The sequence below is a fragment of the Anomaloglossus baeobatrachus genome, unplaced genomic scaffold (assembly GCF_048569485.1).
Source record: "Anomaloglossus baeobatrachus isolate aAnoBae1 unplaced genomic scaffold, aAnoBae1.hap1 Scaffold_532, whole genome shotgun sequence".
NCBI lineage: Eukaryota > Metazoa > Chordata > Amphibia > Anura > Aromobatidae > Anomaloglossus > Anomaloglossus baeobatrachus.
The window spans coordinates 130,876-150,458 of record NW_027444691.1 but is presented as its reverse complement, the minus strand read 5'-3'; the positions used below and the strand labels follow the sequence as shown (position 1 = coordinate 150,458).

The 19,583-nt window shown below is 46.9% G+C and overlaps 15 non-coding genes across 15 annotated transcripts; all 15 read right to left on the bottom strand.

Moving 5' to 3' along the window:
* Positions 1-329: 329 nt before the first annotated feature.
* LOC142283035 (U2 spliceosomal RNA) lies at positions 330-520 on the bottom strand. The gene has a single exon (XR_012744795.1). It is a non-coding gene; the product is annotated as a U2 spliceosomal RNA (small nuclear RNA).
* A 1,117-nt stretch (positions 521-1,637) lies between these two features.
* Positions 1,638-1,828, bottom strand: LOC142283032 (U2 spliceosomal RNA). The gene has a single exon (XR_012744794.1). It is a non-coding gene; the product is annotated as a U2 spliceosomal RNA (small nuclear RNA).
* Positions 1,829-2,945: 1,117 nt separating this feature from the next.
* On the bottom strand, positions 2,946-3,136 carry LOC142283031 (U2 spliceosomal RNA). Its single transcript, XR_012744793.1, has one exon. It is a non-coding gene; the product is annotated as a U2 spliceosomal RNA (small nuclear RNA).
* Positions 3,137-4,253: 1,117 nt separating this feature from the next.
* Positions 4,254-4,444, bottom strand: LOC142283030 (U2 spliceosomal RNA). The gene has a single exon (XR_012744792.1). It is a non-coding gene; the product is annotated as a U2 spliceosomal RNA (small nuclear RNA).
* A 1,117-nt stretch (positions 4,445-5,561) lies between these two features.
* On the bottom strand, positions 5,562-5,752 carry LOC142283029 (U2 spliceosomal RNA). Its single transcript, XR_012744791.1, has one exon. It is a non-coding gene; the product is annotated as a U2 spliceosomal RNA (small nuclear RNA).
* A 1,117-nt stretch (positions 5,753-6,869) lies between these two features.
* On the bottom strand, positions 6,870-7,060 carry LOC142283028 (U2 spliceosomal RNA). The gene has a single exon (XR_012744790.1). It is a non-coding gene; the product is annotated as a U2 spliceosomal RNA (small nuclear RNA).
* A 1,117-nt stretch (positions 7,061-8,177) lies between these two features.
* LOC142283027 (U2 spliceosomal RNA) lies at positions 8,178-8,368 on the bottom strand. Its single transcript, XR_012744789.1, has one exon. It is a non-coding gene; the product is annotated as a U2 spliceosomal RNA (small nuclear RNA).
* A 1,117-nt stretch (positions 8,369-9,485) lies between these two features.
* On the bottom strand, positions 9,486-9,676 carry LOC142283025 (U2 spliceosomal RNA). Its single transcript, XR_012744787.1, has one exon. It is a non-coding gene; the product is annotated as a U2 spliceosomal RNA (small nuclear RNA).
* A 1,117-nt stretch (positions 9,677-10,793) lies between these two features.
* Positions 10,794-10,984, bottom strand: LOC142283024 (U2 spliceosomal RNA). The gene has a single exon (XR_012744786.1). It is a non-coding gene; the product is annotated as a U2 spliceosomal RNA (small nuclear RNA).
* A 1,115-nt stretch (positions 10,985-12,099) lies between these two features.
* On the bottom strand, positions 12,100-12,290 carry LOC142283077 (U2 spliceosomal RNA). The gene has a single exon (XR_012744835.1). It is a non-coding gene; the product is annotated as a U2 spliceosomal RNA (small nuclear RNA).
* Positions 12,291-13,407: 1,117 nt separating this feature from the next.
* LOC142283023 (U2 spliceosomal RNA) lies at positions 13,408-13,598 on the bottom strand. Its single transcript, XR_012744785.1, has one exon. It is a non-coding gene; the product is annotated as a U2 spliceosomal RNA (small nuclear RNA).
* A 1,117-nt stretch (positions 13,599-14,715) lies between these two features.
* Positions 14,716-14,900, bottom strand: LOC142283106 (U2 spliceosomal RNA). Its single transcript, XR_012744857.1, has one exon. It is a non-coding gene; the product is annotated as a U2 spliceosomal RNA (small nuclear RNA).
* A 1,322-nt stretch (positions 14,901-16,222) lies between these two features.
* On the bottom strand, positions 16,223-16,413 carry LOC142283073 (U2 spliceosomal RNA). The gene has a single exon (XR_012744831.1). It is a non-coding gene; the product is annotated as a U2 spliceosomal RNA (small nuclear RNA).
* Positions 16,414-17,530: 1,117 nt separating this feature from the next.
* Positions 17,531-17,721, bottom strand: LOC142283021 (U2 spliceosomal RNA). Its single transcript, XR_012744784.1, has one exon. It is a non-coding gene; the product is annotated as a U2 spliceosomal RNA (small nuclear RNA).
* A 1,117-nt stretch (positions 17,722-18,838) lies between these two features.
* LOC142283020 (U2 spliceosomal RNA) lies at positions 18,839-19,029 on the bottom strand. The gene has a single exon (XR_012744783.1). It is a non-coding gene; the product is annotated as a U2 spliceosomal RNA (small nuclear RNA).
* Positions 19,030-19,583: the final 554 nt, after the last annotated feature.

The window sequence follows — 19,583 nt, the reverse complement described above, 5'->3', positions numbered from 1 at the left end:
TAACAACAGGTAACTTTATTTGGAGTGGAAGCAGAGAGATAACACCAGATGCCAATTGTAGATCCTCTCACACCTGTGGTCACTGCAGCATCTGACTCCACTTTGTCCAAAAGGGATCTATTCCATTCAATTACACATGATCTAGATTAGACTGACAACAAGATACTGCACGGGACATAGCAGAGTTGGTGAAGTTGAGTGGTGATGAGTTTGCTATTTGGATGAATAAAGCAAGTAAAAAGTGTGTTAGATAAAAATTCATTTCAATTCGCTAATCGGGCTAATATGAATCAGGTGAATCGAGTTCTGCTTTTGGAAACTGGGTTAAGAAGGGGTGCACCGTTCCTGGAGGTACTGCAATACCAGGTCAATGCGTGGAGTGGACAGAGCAAGCTCTTTTTCCATCTCCCTGTTCTAAAAATCCATTTAATATATGGTCCCCAGATAGGGGACGTATCAGATATTAAACTGATAAGAACAGATACTACACTTGATCTTAGCCAAAAGGCCGAGAAGCGATAACCAGAATTGGTTTGGGCCTCGAGTGGCACCCTGGCCTATGCCGGACACATCTTAGGGAGAGAGAGCGAGAGGGAGACAAACCCACGCCTACACAAGACATTTTGTCACCCAAGCCAACCCTTGAAAAGGCTGCTTTGCAGAGCAAAAACAAGAAGAATGGTGCGTTTTGCAGCCGCCGCCCACTGCAATGAATCTGAATAACTCCTCCTTTAGGGCGCAAGCAACTCCCCTCCCCCTTGCAGTCTTTCCAATTCACGATACAAAAAGACGGACAGGACAGGTTGCCTGACTTTCCGTCACTGCCACCCTTTGCCATCCTTACCCGTAGAAAGCCCTTTCATCATCCCCAAACCCTAATCTTTTCCCTTTCCTTCCCAGCCCCCAAACCCTGCCCTCTGTACCTTTCTCACCACCCGCTTCCCTTCTCCTGTCATCCCCCTACCACCCGGGAAAAAAAGAGATTGCCCCCTCCTTCCACTAGCCCACCCTCCCACCCAAAGAACAACTTCTTCTGCGCAGCTTGTTTTCTAGGCAGCAGCGCTATTGTGATGTCATCGGGGGGCATTGTGACAAGCCGCCAGTGTTCCGTCTCTTCATGTTGTGCACTGTTCAAACCGAAAATACATCAACAGGCAGGCTACAGAAAAGCTTACTAACAAAGGTTAGAGAGGGGCTTTCTCAGAGGGCTTTTTACAGTTTGTCTATTCCCAATTAGCCGGTTTAGTATACTTAATGAAAGTACTAATTCTTTCATAGGCCGCCCATTCTTAGTATTTGACGTTCAGGTAACAACAGGTAACTTTATTTGGAGTGGAAGCAGAGAGATAACACCAGATGCCAATTGTAGATCCTCTCACACCTGTGGTCACTGCAGCATCTGACTCCACTTTGTCCAAAAGGGATCTATTCCATTCAATTACACATGATCTAGATTAGACTGACAACAAGATACTGCACGGGACATAGCAGAGTTGGTGAAGTTGAGTGGTGATGAGTTTGCTATTTGGATGAATAAAGCAAGTAAAAAGTGTGTTAGATAAAAATTCATTTCAATTCGCTAATCGGGCTAATATGAATCAGGTGAATCGAGTTCTGCTTTTGGAAACTGGGTTAAGAAGGGGTGCACCGTTCCTGGAGGTACTGCAATACCAGGTCAATGCGTGGAGTGGACAGAGCAAGCTCTTTTTCCATCTCCCTGTTCTAAAAATCCATTTAATATATGGTCCCCAGATAGGGGACGTATCAGATATTAAACTGATAAGAACAGATACTACACTTGATCTTAGCCAAAAGGCCGAGAAGCGATAACCAGAATTGGTTTGGGCCTCGAGTGGCACCCTGGCCTATGCCGGACACATCTTAGGGAGAGAGAGCGAGAGGGAGACAAACCCACGCCTACACAAGACATTTTGTCACCCAAGCCAACCCTTGAAAAGGCTGCTTTGCAGAGCAAAAACAAGAAGAATGGTGCGTTTTGCAGCCGCCGCCCACTGCAATGAATCTGAATAACTCCTCCTTTAGGGCGCAAGCAACTCCCCTCCCCCTTGCAGTCTTTCCAATTCACGATACAAAAAGACGGACAGGACAGGTTGCCTGACTTTCCGTCACTGCCACCCTTTGCCATCCTTACCCGTAGAAAGCCCTTTCATCATCCCCAAACCCTAATCTTTTCCCTTTCCTTCCCAGCCCCCAAACCCTGCCCTCTGTACCTTTCTCACCACCTGCTTCCCTTCTCCTGTCATCCCCCTACCACCCGGGAAAAAAAGAGATTGCCCCCTCCTTCCACTAGCCCACCCTCCCACCCAAAGAACAACTTCTTCTGCGCAGCTTGTTTTCTAGGCAGCAGCGCTATTGTGATGTCATCGGGGGGCATTGTGACAAGCCGCCAGTGTTCCGTCTCTTCATGTTGTGCACTGTTCAAACCGAAAATACATCAACAGGCAGGCTACAGAAAAGCTTACTAACAAAGGTTAGAGAGGGGCTTTCTCAGAGGGCTTTTTACAGTTTGTCTATTCCCAATTAGCCGGTTTAGTATACTTAATGAAAGTACTAATTCTTTCATAGGCCGCCCATTCTTAGTATTTGACGTTCAGGTAACAACAGGTAACTTTATTTGGAGTGGAAGCAGAGAGATAACACCAGATGCCAATTGTAGATCCTCTCACACCTGTGGTCACTGCAGCATCTGACTCCACTTTGTCCAAAAGGGATCTATTCCATTCAATTACACATGATCTAGATTAGACTGACAACAAGATACTGCACGGGACATAGCAGAGTTGGTGAAGTTGAGTGGTGATGAGTTTGCTATTTGGATGAATAAAGCAAGTAAAAAGTGTGTTAGATAAAAATTCATTTCAATTCGCTAATCGGGCTAATATGAATCAGGTGAATCGAGTTCTGCTTTTGGAAACTGGGTTAAGAAGGGGTGCACCGTTCCTGGAGGTACTGCAATACCAGGTCAATGCGTGGAGTGGACAGAGCAAGCTCTTTTTCCATCTCCCTGTTCTAAAAATCCATTTAATATATGGTCCCCAGATAGGGGACGTATCAGATATTAAACTGATAAGAACAGATACTACACTTGATCTTAGCCAAAAGGCCGAGAAGCGATAACCAGAATTGGTTTGGGCCTCGAGTGGCACCCTGGCCTATGCCGGACACATCTTAGGAAGAGAGAGCGAGAGGGAGACAAACCCACGCCTACACAAGACATTTTGTCACCCAAGCCAACCCTTGAAAAGGCTGCTTTGCAGAGCAAAAACAAGAAGAATGGTGCGTTTTGCAGCCGCCGCCCACTGCAATGAATCTGAATAACTCCTCCTTTAGGGCGCAAGCAACTCCCCTCCCCCTTGCAGTCTTTCCAATTCACGATACAAAAAGACGGACAGGACAGGTTGCCTGACTTTCCGTCACTGCCACCCTTTGCCATCCTTACCCGTAGAAAGCCCTTTCATCATCCCCAAACCCTAATCTTTTCCCTTTCCTTCCCAGCCCCCAAACCCTGCCCTCTGTACCTTTCTCACCACCCGCTTCCCTTCTCCTGTCATCCCCCTACCACCCGGGAAAAAAAGAGATTGCCCCCTCCTTCCACTAGCCCACCCTCCCACCCAAAGAACAACTTCTTCTGCGCAGCTTGTTTTCTAGGCAGCAGCGCTATTGTGATGTCATCGGGGGGCATTGTGACAAGCCGCCAGTGTTCCGTCTCTTCATGTTGTGCACTGTTCAAACCGAAAATACATCAACAGGCAGGCTACAGAAAAGCTTACTAACAAAGGTTAGAGAGGGGCTTTCTCAGAGGGCTTTTTACAGTTTGTCTATTCCCAATTAGCCGGTTTAGTATACTTAATGAAAGTACTAATTCTTTCATAGGCCGCCCATTCTTAGTATTTGACGTTCAGGTAACAACAGGTAACTTTATTTGGAGTGGAAGCAGAGAGATAACACCAGATGCCAATTGTAGATCCTCTCACACCTGTGGTCACTGCAGCATCTGACTCCACTTTGTCCAAAAGGGATCTATTCCATTCAATTACACATGATCTAGATTAGACTGACAACAAGATACTGCACGGGACATAGCAGAGTTGGTGAAGTTGAGTGGTGATGAGTTTGCTATTTGGATGAATAAAGCAAGTAAAAAGTGTGTTAGATAAAAATTCATTTCAATTCGCTAATCGGGCTAATATGAATCAGGTGAATCGAGTTCTGCTTTTGGAAACTGGGTTAAGAAGGGGTGCACCGTTCCTGGAGGTACTGCAATACCAGGTCAATGCGTGGAGTGGACAGAGCAAGCTCTTTTTCCATCTCCCTGTTCTAAAAATCCATTTAATATATGGTCCCCAGATAGGGGACGTATCAGATATTAAACTGATAAGAACAGATACTACACTTGATCTTAGCCAAAAGGCCGAGAAGCGATAACCAGAATTGGTTTGGGCCTCGAGTGGCACCCTGGCCTATGCCGGACACATCTTAGGGAGAGAGAGCGAGAGGGAGACAAACCCACGCCTACACAAGACATTTTGTCACCCAAGCCAACCCTTGAAAAGGCTGCTTTGCAGAGCAAAAACAAGAAGAATGGTGCGTTTTGCAGCCGCCGCCCACTGCAATGAATCTGAATAACTCCTCCTTTAGGGCGCAAGCAACTCCCCTCCCCCTTGCAGTCTTTCCAATTCACGATACAAAAAGACGGACAGGACAGGTTGCCTGACTTTCCGTCACTGCCACCCTTTGCCATCCTTACCCGTAGAAAGCCCTTTCATCATCCCCAAACCCTAATCTTTTCCCTTTCCTTCCCAGCCCCCAAACCCTGCCCTCTGTACCTTTCTCACCACCCGCTTCCCTTCTCCTGTCATCCCCCTACCACCCGGGAAAAAAAGAGATTGCCCCCTCCTTCCACTAGCCCACCCTCCCACCCAAAGAACAACTTCTTCTGCGCAGCTTGTTTTCTAGGCAGCAGCGCTATTGTGATGTCATCGGGGGGCATTGTGACAAGCCGCCAGTGTTCCGTCTCTTCATGTTGTGCACTGTTCAAACCGAAAATACATCAACAGGCAGGCTACAGAAAAGCTTACTAACAAAGGTTAGAGAGGGGCTTTCTCAGAGGGCTTTTTACAGTTTGTCTATTCCCAATTAGCCGGTTTAGTATACTTAATGAAAGTACTAATTCTTTCATAGGCCGCCCATTCTTAGTATTTGACGTTCAGGTAACAACAGGTAACTTTATTTGGAGTGGAAGCAGAGAGATAACACCAGATGCCAATTGTAGATCCTCTCACACCTGTGGTCACTGCAGCATCTGACTCCACTTTGTCCAAAAGGGATCTATTCCATTCAATTACACATGATCTAGATTAGACTGACAACAAGATACTGCACGGGACATAGCAGAGTTGGTGAAGTTGAGTGGTGATGAGTTTGCTATTTGGATGAATAAAGCAAGTAAAAAGTGTGTTAGATAAAAATTCATTTCAATTCGCTAATCGGGCTAATATGAATCAGGTGAATCGAGTTCTGCTTTTGGAAACTGGGTTAAGAAGGGGTGCACCGTTCCTGGAGGTACTGCAATACCAGGTCAATGCGTGGAGTGGACAGAGCAAGCTCTTTTTCCATCTCCCTGTTCTAAAAATCCATTTAATATATGGTCCCCAGATAGGGGACGTATCAGATATTAAACTGATAAGAACAGATACTACACTTGATCTTAGCCAAAAGGCCGAGAAGCGATAACCAGAATTGGTTTGGGCCTCGAGTGGCACCCTGGCCTATGCCGGACACATCTTAGGGAGAGAGAGCGAGAGGGAGACAAACCCACGCCTACACAAGACATTTTGTCACCCAAGCCAACCCTTGAAAAGGCTGCTTTGCAGAGCAAAAACAAGAAGAATGGTGCGTTTTGCAGCCGCCGCCCACTGCAATGAATCTGAATAACTCCTCCTTTAGGGCGCAAGCAACTCCCCTCCCCCTTGCAGTCTTTCCAATTCACGATACAAAAAGACGGACAGGACAGGTTGCCTGACTTTCCGTCACTGCCACCCTTTGCCATCCTTACCCGTAGAAAGCCCTTTCATCATCCCCAAACCCTAATCTTTTCCCTTTCCTTCCCAGCCCCCAAACCCTGCCCTCTGTACCTTTCTCACCACCCGCTTCCCTTCTCCTGTCATCCCCCTACCACCCGGGAAAAAAAGAGATTGCCCCCTCCTTCCACTAGCCCACCCTCCCACCCAAAGAACAACTTCTTCTGCGCAGCTTGTTTTCTAGGCAGCAGCGCTATTGTGATGTCATCGGGGGGCATTGTGACAAGCCGCCAGTGTTCCGTCTCTTCATGTTGTGCACTGTTCAAACCGAAAATACATCAACAGGCAGGCTACAGAAAAGCTTACTAACAAAGGTTAGAGAGGGGCTTTCTCAGAGGGCTTTTTACAGTTTGTCTATTCCCAATTAGCCGGTTTAGTATACTTAATGAAAGTACTAATTCTTTCATAGGCCGCCCATTCTTAGTATTTGACGTTCAGGTAACAACAGGTAACTTTATTTGGAGTGGAAGCAGAGAGATAACACCAGATGCCAATTGTAGATCCTCTCACACCTGTGGTCACTGCAGCATCTGACTCCACTTTGTCCAAAAGGGATCTATTCCATTCAATTACACATGATCTAGATTAGACTGACAACAAGATACTGCACGGGACATAGCAGAGTTGGTGAAGTTGAGTGGTGATGAGTTTGCTATTTGGATGAATAAAGCAAGTAAAAAGTGTGTTAGATAAAAATTCATTTCAATTCGCTAATCGGGCTAATATGAATCAGGTGAATCGAGTTCTGCTTTTGGAAACTGGGTTAAGAAGGGGTGCACCGTTCCTGGAGGTACTGCAATACCAGGTCAATGCGTGGAGTGGACAGAGCAAGCTCTTTTTCCATCTCCCTGTTCTAAAAATCCATTTAATATATGGTCCCCAGATAGGGGACGTATCAGATATTAAACTGATAAGAACAGATACTACACTTGATCTTAGCCAAAAGGCCGAGAAGCGATAACCAGAATTGGTTTGGGCCTCGAGTGGCACCCTGGCCTATGCCGGACACATCTTAGGGAGAGAGAGCGAGAGGGAGACAAACCCACGCCTACACAAGACATTTTGTCACCCAAGCCAACCCTTGAAAAGGCTGCTTTGCAGAGCAAAAACAAGAAGAATGGTGCGTTTTGCAGCCGCCGCCCACTGCAATGAATCTGAATAACTCCTCCTTTAGGGCGCAAGCAACTCCCCTCCCCCTTGCAGTCTTTCCAATTCACGATACAAAAAGACGGACAGGACAGGTTGCCTGACTTTCCGTCACTGCCACCCTTTGCCATCCTTACCCGTAGAAAGCCCTTTCATCATCCCCAAACCCTAATCTTTTCCCTTTCCTTCCCAGCCCCCAAACCCTGCCCTCTGTACCTTTCTCACCACCCGCTTCCCTTCTCCTGTCATCCCCCTACCACCCGGGAAAAAAAGAGATTGCCCCCTCCTTCCACTAGCCCACCCTCCCACCCAAAGAACAACTTCTTCTGCGCAGCTTGTTTTCTAGGCAGCAGCGCTATTGTGATGTCATCGGGGGGCATTGTGACAAGCCGCCAGTGTTCCGTCTCTTCATGTTGTGCACTGTTCAAACCGAAAATACATCAACAGGCAGGCTACAGAAAAGCTTACTAACAAAGGTTAGAGAGGGGCTTTCTCAGAGGGCTTTTTACAGTTTGTCTATTCCCAATTAGCCGGTTTAGTATACTTAATGAAAGTACTAATTCTTTCATAGGCCGCCCATTCTTAGTATTTGACGTTCAGGTAACAACAGGTAACTTTATTTGGAGTGGAAGCAGAGAGATAACACCAGATGCCAATTGTAGATCCTCTCACACCTGTGGTCACTGCAGCATCTGACTCCACTTTGTCCAAAAGGGATCTATTCCATTCAATTACACATGATCTAGATTAGACTGACAACAAGATACTGCACGGGACATAGCAGAGTTGGTGAAGTTGAGTGGTGATGAGTTTGCTATTTGGATGAATAAAGCAAGTAAAAAGTGTGTTAGATAAAAATTCATTTCAATTCGCTAATCGGGCTAATATGAATCAGGTGAATCGAGTTCTGCTTTTGGAAACTGGGTTAAGAAGGGGTGCACCGTTCCTGGAGGTACTGCAATACCAGGTCAATGCGTGGAGTGGACAGAGCAAGCTCTTTTTCCATCTCCCTGTTCTAAAAATCCATTTAATATATGGTCCCCAGATAGGGGACGTATCAGATATTAAACTGATAAGAACAGATACTACACTTGATCTTAGCCAAAAGGCCGAGAAGCGATAACCAGAATTGGTTTGGGCCTCGAGTGGCACCCTGGCCTATGCCGGACACATCTTAGGGAGAGAGAGCGAGAGGGAGACAAACCCACGCCTACACAAGACATTTTGTCACCCAAGCCAACCCTTGAAAAGGCTGCTTTGCAGAGCAAAAACAAGAAGAATGGTGCGTTTTGCAGCCGCCGCCCACTGCAATGAATCTGAATAACTCCTCCTTTAGGGCGCAAGCAACTCCCCTCCCCCTTGCAGTCTTTCCAATTCACGATACAAAAAGACGGACAGGACAGGTTGCCTGACTTTCCGTCACTGCCACCCTTTGCCATCCTTACCCGTAGAAAGCCCTTTCATCATCCCCAAACCCTAATCTTTTCCCTTTCCTTCCCAGCCCCCAAACCCTGCCCTCTGTACCTTTCTCACCACCCGCTTCCCTTCTCCTGTCATCCCCCTACCACCCGGGAAAAAAAGAGATTGCCCCCTCCTTCCACTAGCCCACCCTCCCACCCAAAGAACAACTTCTTCTGCGCAGCTTGTTTTCTAGGCAGCAGCGCTATTGTGATGTCATCGGGGGGCATTGTGACAAGCCGCCAGTGTTCCGTCTCTTCATGTTGTGCACTGTTCAAACCGAAAATACATCAACAGGCAGGCTACAGAAAAGCTTACTAACAAAGGTTAGAGAGGGGCTTTCTCAGAGGGCTTTTTACAGTTTGTCTATTCCCAATTAGCCGGTTTAGTATACTTAATGAAAGTACTAATTCTTTCATAGGCCGCCCATTCTTAGTATTTGACGTTCAGGTAACAACAGGTAACTTTATTTGGAGTGGAAGCAGAGAGATAACACCAGATGCCAATTGTAGATCCTCTCACACCTGTGGTCACTGCAGCATCTGACTCCACTTTGTCCAAAAGGGATCTATTCCATTCAATTACACATGATCTAGATTAGACTGACAACAAGATACTGCACGGGACATAGCAGAGTTGGTGAAGTTGAGTGGTGATGAGTTTGCTATTTGGATGAATAAAGCAAGTAAAAAGTGTGTTAGATAAAAATTCATTTCAATTCGCTAATCGGGCTAATATGAATCAGGTGAATCGAGTTCTGCTTTTGGAAACTGGGTTAAGAAGGGGTGCACCGTTCCTGGAGGTACTGCAATACCAGGTCAATGCGTGGAGTGGACAGAGCAAGCTCTTTTTCCATCTCCCTGTTCTAAAAATCCATTTAATATATGGTCCCCAGATAGGGGACGTATCAGATATTAAACTGATAAGAACAGATACTACACTTGATCTTAGCCAAAAGGCCGAGAAGCGATAACCAGAATTGGTTTGGGCCTCGAGTGGCACCCTGGCCTATGCCGGACACATCTTAGGGAGAGAGAGCGAGAGGGAGACAAACCCACGCCTACACAAGACATTTTGTCACCCAAGCCAACCCTTGAAAAGGCTGCTTTGCAGAGCAAAAACAAGAAGAATGGTGCGTTTTGCAGCCGCCGCCCACTGCAATGAATCTGAATAACTCCTCCTTTAGGGCGCAAGCAACTCCCCTCCCCCTTGCAGTCTTTCCAATTCACGATACAAAAAGACGGACAGGACAGGTTGCCTGACTTTCCGTCACTGCCACCCTTTGCCATCCTTACCCGTAGAAAGCCCTTTCATCATCCCCAAACCCTAATCTTTTCCCTTTCCTTCCCAGCCCCCAAACCCTGCCCTCTGTACCTTTCTCACCACCCGCTTCCCTTCTCCTGTCATCCCCCTACCACCCGGGAAAAAAAGAGATTGCCCCCTCCTTCCACTAGCCCACCCTCCCACCCAAAGAACAACTTCTTCTGCGCAGCTTGTTTTCTAGGCAGCAGCGCTATTGTGATGTCATCGGGGGGCATTGTGACAAGCCGCCAGTGTTCCGTCTCTTCATGTTGTGCACTGTTCAAACCGAAAATACATCAACAGGCAGGCTACAGAAAAGCTTACTAACAAAGGTTAGAGAGGGGCTTTCTCAGAGGGCTTTTTACAGTTTGTCTATTCCCAATTAGCCGGTTTAGTATACTTAATGAAAGTACTAATTCTTTCATAGGCCGCCCATTCTTAGTATTTGACGTTCAGGTAACAACAGGTAACTTTATTTGGAGTGGAAGCAGAGAGATAACACCAGATGCCAATTGTAGATCCTCTCACACCTGTGGTCACTGCAGCATCTGACTCCACTTTGTCCAAAAGGGATCTATTCCATTCAATTACACATGATCTAGATTAGACTGACAACAAGATACTGCACGGGACATAGCAGAGTTGGTGAAGTTGAGTGGTGATGAGTTTGCTATTTGGATGAATAAAGCAAGTAAAAAGTGTGTTAGATAAAAATTCATTTCAATTCGCTAATCGGGCTAATATGAATCAGGTGAATCGAGTTCTGCTTTTGGAAACTGGGTTAAGAAGGGGTGCACCGTTCCTGGAGGTACTGCAATACCAGGTCAATGCGTGGAGTGGACAGAGCAAGCTCTTTTTCCATCTCCCTGTTCTAAAAATCCATTTAATATATGGTCCCCAGATAGGGGACGTATCAGATATTAAACTGATAAGAACAGATACTACACTTGATCTTAGCCAAAAGGCCGAGAAGCGATAACCAGAATTGGTTTGGGCCTCGAGTGGCACCCTGGCCTATGCCGGACACATCTTAGGGAGAGAGAGCGAGAGGGAGACAAACCCACGCCTACACAAGACATTTTGTCACCCAAGCCAACCCTTGAAAAGGCTGCTTTGCAGAGCAAAAACAAGAAGAATGGTGCGTTTTGCAGCCGCCGCCCACTGCAATGAATCTGAATAACTCCTCCTTTAGGGCGCAAGCAACTCCCCTCCCCCTTGCAGTCTTTCCAATTCACGATACAAAAAGACGGACAGGACAGGTTGCCTGACTTTCCGTCACTGCCACCCTTTGCCATCCTTACCCGTAGAAAGCCCTTTCATCATCCCCAAACCCTAATCTTTTCCCTTTCCTTCCCAGCCCCCAAACCCTGCCCTCTGTACCTTTCTCACCACCCGCTTCCCTTCTCCTGTCATCCCCCTACCACCCGGGAAAAAAAGAGATTGCCCCTCCTTCCACTAGCCCACCCTCCCACCCAAAGAACAACTTCTTCTGCGCAGCTTGTTTTCTAGGCAGCAGCGCTATTGTGATGTCATCGGGGGGCATTGTGACAAGCCGCCAGTGTTCCGTCTCTTCATGTTGTGCACTGTTCAAACCGAAAATACATCAACAGGCAGGCTACAGAAAAGCTTACTAACAAAGGTTAGAGAGGGGCTTTCTCAGAGGGCTTTTTACAGTTTGTCTATTCCCAATTAGCCGGTTTAGTATACTTAATGAAAGTACTAATTCTTTCATAGGCCGCCCATTCTTAGTATTTGACGTTCAGGTAACAACAGGTAACTTTATTTGGAGTGGAAGCAGAGAGATAACACCAGATGCCAATTGTAGATCCTCTCACACCTGTGGTCACTGCAGCATCTGACTCCACTTTGTCCAAAGGGATCTATTCCATTCAATTACACATGATCTAGATTAGACTGACAACAAGATACTGCACGGGACATAGCAGAGTTGGTGAAGTTGAGTGGTGATGAGTTTGCTATTTGGATGAATAAAGCAAGTAAAAAGTGTGTTAGATAAAAATTCATTTCAATTCGCTAATCGGGCTAATATGAATCAGGTGAATCGAGTTCTGCTTTTGGAAACTGGGTTAAGAAGGGGTGCACCGTTCCTGGAGGTACTGCAATACCAGGTCAATGCGTGGAGTGGACAGAGCAAGCGCTTTTTCCATCTCCCTGTTCTAAAAATCCATTTAATATATGGTCCCCAGATAGGGGACGTATCAGATATTAAACTGATAAGAACAGATACTACACTTGATCTTAGCCAAAAGGCCGAGAAGCGATAACCAGAATTGGTTTGGGCCTCGAGTGGCACCCTGGCCTATGCCGGACACATCTTAGGGAGAGAGAGCGAGAGGGAGACAAACCCACGCCTACACAAGACATTTTGTCACCCAAGCCAACCCTTGAAAAGGCTGCTTTGCAGAGCAAAAACAAGAAGAATGGTGCGTTTTGCAGCCGCCGCCCACTGCAATGAATCTGAATAACTCCTCCTTTAGGGCGCAAGCAACTCCCCTCCCCCTTGCAGTCTTTCCAATTCACGATACAAAAAGACGGACAGGACAGGTTGCCTGACTTTCCGTCACTGCCACCCTTTGCCATCCTTACCCGTAGAAAGCCCTTTCATCATCCCCAAACCCTAATCTTTTCCCTTTCCTTCCCAGCCCCCAAACCCTGCCCTCTGTACCTTTCTCACCACCCGCTTCCCTTCTCCTGTCATCCCCCTACCACCCGGGAAAAAAAGAGATTGCCCCCTCCTTCCACTAGCCCACCCTCCCACCCAAAGAACAACTTCTTCTGCGCAGCTTGTTTTCTAGGCAGCAGCGCTATTGTGATGTCATCGGGGGGCATTGTGACAAGCCGCCAGTGTTCCGTCTCTTCATGTTGTGCACTGTTCAAACCGAAAATACATCAACAGGCAGGCTACAGAAAAGCTTACTAACAAAGGTTAGAGAGGGGCTTTCTCAGAGGGCTTTTTACAGTTTGTCTATTCCCAATTAGCCGGTTTAGTATACTTAATGAAAGTACTAATTCTTTCATAGGCCGCCCATTCTTAGTATTTGACGTTCAGGTAACAACAGGTAACTTTATTTGGAGTGGAAGCAGAGAGATAACACCAGATGCCAATTGTAGATCCTCTCACACCTGTGGTCACTGCAGCATCTGACTCCACTTTGTCCAAAAGGGATCTATTCCATTCAATTACACATGATCTAGATTAGACTGACAACAAGATACTGCACGGGACATAGCAGAGTTGGTGAAGTTGAGTGGTGATGAGTTTGCTATTTGGATGAATAAAGCAAGTAAAAAGTGTGTTAGATAAAAATTCATTTCAATTCGCTAATCGGGCTAATATGAATCAGGTGAATCGAGTTCTGCTTTTGGAAACTGGGTTAAGAAGGGGTGCACCGTTCCTGGAGGTACTGCAATACCAGGTCAATGCGTGGAGTGGACAGAGCAAGCTCTTTTTCCATCTCCCTGTTCTAAAAATCCATTTAATATATGGTCCCCAGATAGGGGACGTATCAGATATTAAACTGATAAGAACAGATACTACACTTGATCTTAGCCAAAAGGCCGAGAAGCGATAACCAGAATTGGTTTGGGCCTCGAGTGGCACCCTGGCCTATGCCGGACACATCTTAGGGAGAGAGAGCGAGAGGGAGACAAACCCACGCCTACACAAGACATTTTGTCACCCAAGCCAACCCTTGAAAAGGCTGCTTTGCAGAGCAAAAACAAGAAGAATGGTGCGTTTTGCAGCCGCCGCCCACTGCAATGAATCTGAATAACTCCTCCTTTAGGGCGCAAGCAACTCCCCTCCCCCTTGCAGTCTTTCCAATTCACGATACAAAAAGACGGACAGGACAGGTTGCCTGACTTTCCGTCACTGCCACCCTTTGCCATCCTTACCCGTAGAAAGCCCTTTCATCATCCCCAAACCCTAATCTTTTCCCTTTCCTTCCCAGCCCCCAAACCCTGCCCTCTGTACCTTTCTCACCACCCGCTTCCCTTCTCCTGTCATCCCCCTACCACCCGGGAAAAAAAGAGATTGCCCCCTCCTTCCACTAGCCCACCCTCCCACCCAAAGAACAACTTCTTCTGCGCAGCTTGTTTTCTAGGCAGCAGCGCTATTGTGATGTCATCGGGGGGCATTGTGACAAGCCGCCAGTGTTCCGTCTCTTCATGTTGTGCACTGTTCAAACCGAAAATACATCAACAGGCAGGCTACAGAAAAGCTTACTAACAAAGGTTAGAGAGGGGCTTTCTCAGAGGGCTTTTTACAGTTTGTCTATTCCCAATTAGCCGGTTTAGTATACTTAATGAAAGTACTAATTCTTTCATAGGCCGCCCATTCTTAGTATTTGACGTTCAGGTAACAACAGGTAACTTTATTTGGAGTGGAAGCAGAGAGATAACACCAGATGCCAATTGTAGATCCTCTCACACCTGTGGTCACTGCAGCATCTGACTCCACTTTGTCCAAAAGGGATCTATTCCATTCAATTACACATGATCTAGATTAGACTGACAACAAGATACTGCACGGGACATAGCAGAGTTGGTGAAGTTGAGTGGTGATGAGTTTGCTATTTGGATGAATAAAGCAAGTAAAAAGTGTGTTAGATAAAAATTCATTTCAATTCGCTAATCGGGCTAATATGAATCAGGTGAATCGAGTTCTGCTTTTGGAAACTGGGTTAAGAAGGGGTGCACCGTTCCTGGAGGTACTGCAATACCAGGTCAATGCGTGGAGTGGACAGAGCAAGCTCTTTTTCCATCTCCCTGTTCTAAAAATCCATTTAATATATGGTCCCCAGATAGGGGACGTATCAGATATTAAACTGATAAGAACAGATGAGATTACATCCGCAAATTTCAGAAAACGGTCATCGGCCACCACACAAAAGCGCAGTGCCGCAGGTGATCGCCTCCCGAGCCCAGGAACCACCAGCCATAAGGGGACGTAAGCACCAAAAGGCGCAACAATCCCCGAGGCCGGCGGTTGTGCAAGCCCGGGCCCCTCCCAGCCAAGACCAAGGCAAACCCAATGAAGGGACTACACTTGATCTTAGCCAAAAGGCCGAGAAGCGATAACCAGAATTGGTTTGGGCCTCGAGTGGCACCCTGGCCTATGCCGGACACATCTTAGGGAGAGAGAGCGAGAGGGAGACAAACCCACGCCTACACAAGACATTTTGTCACCCAAGCCAACCCTTGAAAAGGCTGCTTTGCAGAGCAAAAACAAGAAGAATGGTGCGTTTTGCAGCCGCCGCCCACTGCAATGAATCTGAATAACTCCTCCTTTAGGGCGCAAGCAACTCCCCTCCCCCTTGCAGTCTTTCCAATTCACGATACAAAAAGACGGACAGGACAGGTTGCCTGACTTTCCGTCACTGCCACCCTTTGCCATCCTTACCCGTAGAAAGCCCTTTCATCATCCCCAAACCCTAATCTTTTCCCTTTCCTTCCCAGCCCCCAAACCCTGCCCTCTGTACCTTTCTCACCACCCGCTTCCCTTCTCCTGTCATCCCCCTACCACCCGGGAAAAAAAGAGATTGCCCCCTCCTTCCACTAGCCCACCCTCCCACCCAAAGAACAACTTCTTCTGCGCAGCTTGTTTTCTAGGCAGCAGCGCTATTGTGATGTCATCGGGGGGCATTGTGACAAGCCGCCAGTGTTCCGTCTCTTCATGTTGTGCACTGTTCAAACCGAAAATACATCAACAGGCAGGCTACAGAAAAGCTTACTAACAAAGGTTAGAGAGGGGCTTTCTCAGAGGGCTTTTTACAGTTTGTCTATTCCCAATTAGCCGGTTTAGTATACTTAATGAAAGTACTAATTCTTTCATAGGCCGCCCATTCTTAGTATTTGACGTTCAGGTAACAACAGGTAACTTTATTTGGAGTGGAAGCAGAGAGATAACACCAGATGCCAATTGTAGATCCTCTCACACCTGTGGTCACTGCAGCATCTGACTCCACTTTGTCCAAAAGGGATCTATTCCATTCAATTACACATGATCTAGATTAGACTGACAACAAGATACTGCACGGGACATAGCAGAGTTGGTGAAGTTGAGTGGTGATGAGTTTGCTATTTGGATGAATAAAGCAAGTAAAAAGTGTGTTAGATAAAAATTCATTTCAATTCGCTAATCGGGCTAATATGAATCAGGTGAATCGAGTTCTGCTTTTGGAAACTGGGTTAAGAAGGGGTGCACCGTTCCTGGAGGTACTGCAATACCAGGTCAATGCGTGGAGTGGACAGAGCAAGCTCTTTTTCCATCTCCCTGTTCTAAAATTCCATTTAATATATGGTCCCCAGATAGGGGACGTATCAGATATTAAACTGATAAGAACAGATACTACACTTGATCTTAGCCAAAAGGCCGAGAAGCGATAACCAGAATTGGTTTGGGCCTCGAGTGGCACCCTGGCCTATGCCGGACACATCTTAGGGAGAGAGAGCGAGAGGGAGACAAACCCACGCCTACACAAGACATTTTGTCACCCAAGCCAACCCTTGAAAAGGCTGCTTTGCAGAGCAAAAACAAGAAGAATGGTGCGTTTTGCAGCCGCCGCCCACTGCAATGAATCTGAATAACTCCTCCTTTAGGGCGCAAGCAACTCCCCTCCCCCTTGCAGTCTTTCCAATTCACGATACAAAAAGACGGACAGGACAGGTTGCCTGACTTTCCGTCACTGCCACCCTTTGCCATCCTTACCCGTAGAAAGCCCTTTCATCATCCCCAAACCCTAATCTTTTCCCTTTCCTTCCCAGCCCCCAAACCCTGCCCTCTGTACCTTTCTCACCACCCGCTTCCCTTCTCCTGTCATCCCCCTACCACCCGGGAAAAAAAGAGATTGCCCCCTCCTTCCACTAGCCCACCCTCCCACCCAAAGAACAACTTCTTCTGCGCAGCTTGTTTTCTAGGCAGCAGCGCTATTGTGATGTCATCGGGGGGCATTGTGACAAGCCGCCAGTGTTCCGTCTCTTCATGTTGTGCACTGTTCAAACCGAAAATACATCAACAGGCAGGCTACAGAAAAGCTTACTAACAAAGGTTAGAGAGGGGCTTTCTCAGAGGGCTTTTTACAGTTTGTCTATTCCCAATTAGCCGGTTTAGTATACTTAATGAAAGTACTAATTCTTTCATAGGCCGCCCATTCTTAGTATTTGACGTTCAGGTAACAACAGGTAACTTTATTTGGAGTGGAAGCAGAGAGATAACACCAGATGCCAATTGTAGATCCTCTCACACCTGTGGTCACTGCAGCATCTGACTCCACTTTGTCCAAAAGGGATCTATTCCATTCAATTACACATGATCTAGATTAGACTGACAACAAGATACTGCACGGGACATAGCAGAGTTGGTGAAGTTGAGTGGTGATGAGTTTGCTATTTGGATGAATAAAGCAAGTAAAAAGTGTGTTAGATAAAAATTCATTTCAATTCGCTAATCGGGCTAATATGAATCAGGTGAATCGAGTTCTGCTTTTGGAAACTGGGTTAAGAAGGGGTGCACCGTTCCTGGAGGTACTGCAATACCAGGTCAATGCGTGGAGTGGACAGAGCAAGCTCTTTTTCCATCTCCCTGTTCTAAAAATCCATTTAATATATGGTCCCCAGATAGGGGACGTATCAGATATTAAACTGATAAGAACAGATACTACACTTGATCTTAGCCAAAAGGCCGAGAAGCGATAACCAGAATTGGTTTGGGCCTCGAGTGGCACCCTGGCCTATGCCGGACACATCTTAGGGAGAGAGAGCGAGAGGGAGACAAACCCACGCCTACACAAGACATTTTGTCACCCAAGCCAACCCTTGAAAAGGCTGCTTTGCAGAGCAAAAACAAGAAGAATGGTGCGTTTTGCAGCCGCCGCCCACTGCAATGAATCTGAATAACTCCTCCTTTAGGGCGCAAGCAACTCCCCTCCCCCTTGCAGTCTTTCCAATTCACGATACAAAAAGACGGACAGGACAGGTTGCCTGACTTTCCGTCACTGCCACCCTTTGCCATCCTTACCCGTAGAAAGCCCTTTCATCATCCCCAAACCCTAATCTTTTCCCTTTCCTTCCCAGCCCCCAAACCCTGCCCTCTGTACCTTTCTCACCACCCGCTTCCCTTCTCCTGTCATCCCCCTACCACCCGGGAAAAAAAGAGATTGCCCCCTCCTTCCACTAGCCCACCCTCCCACCCAAAGAACAACTTCTTCTGCGCAGCTTGTTTTCTAGGCAGCAGCGCTATTGTGATGTCATCGGGGGGCATTGTGACAAGCCGCCAGTGTTCCGTCTCTTCATGTTGTGCACTGTTCAAACCGAAAATACATCAACAGGCAGGCTACAGAAAAGCTTACTAACAAAGGTTAGAGAGGGGCTTTCTCAGAGGGCTTTTTACAGTTTGTCTATTCCCAATTAGCCGGTTTAGTATACTTAATGAAAGTACTAATTCTTTCATAGGCCGCCCATTCTTAGTATTTGACGTTCAGGTAACAACAGGTAACTTTATTTGGAGTGGAAGCAGAGAGATAACACCAGATGCCAATTGTAGATCCTCTCACACCTGTGGTCACTGCAGCATCTGACTCCACTTTGTCCAAAAGGGATCTATTCCATTCAATTACACATGATCTAGATTAGACTGACAACAAGATACTGCACGGGACATAGCAGAGTTGGTGAAGTTGAGTGGTGATGAGTTTGCTATTTGGATGAATAAAGCAAGTAAAAAGTGTGTTAGATAAAAATTCATTTCAATTCGCTAATCGGGCTAATATGAATCAGGTGAATCGAGTTCTGCTTTTGGAAACTGGGTTAAGAAGGGGTGCACCGTTCCTGGAGGTACTGCAATACCAGGTCAATGCGTGGAGTGGACAGAGCAAGCTCTTTTTCCATCTCCCTGTTCTAAAAATCCATTTAATATATGGTCCCCAGATAGGGGACGTATCAGATATTAAACTGATAAGAACAGATACTACACTTGATCTTAGCCAAAAGGCCGAGAAGCGATAACCAGAATTGGTTTGGGCCTCGAGTGGCACCCTGGCCTATGCCGGACACATCTTAGGGAGAGAGAGCGAGAGGGAGACAACCCCACGCCTACACAAGACATTTTGTCACCCAAGCCAACCCTTGAAAAGGCTGCTTTGCAGAGCAAAAACAAGAAGAATGGTGCGTTTTGCAGCCGCCGCCCACTGCAATGAATCTGAATAACTCCTCCTTTAGGGCGCAAGCAACTCCCCTCCCCCTTGCAGTCTTTCCAATTCACGATACAAAAAGACGGACAGGACAGGTTGCCTGACTTTCCGTCACTGCCACCCTTTGCCATCCTTACCCGTAGAAAGCCCTTTCATCATCCCCAAACCCTAATCTTTTCCCTTTCCTTCCCAGCCCCCAAACCCTGCCCTCTGTACCTTTCTCACCACCCGCTTCCCTTCTCCTGTCATCCCCCTACCACCCGGGAAAAAAAGAGATTGCCCCCTCCTTCCACTAGCCCACCCTCCCACCCAAAGAACAACTTCTTCTGCGCAGCTTGTTTTCTAGGCAGCAGCGCTATTGTGATGT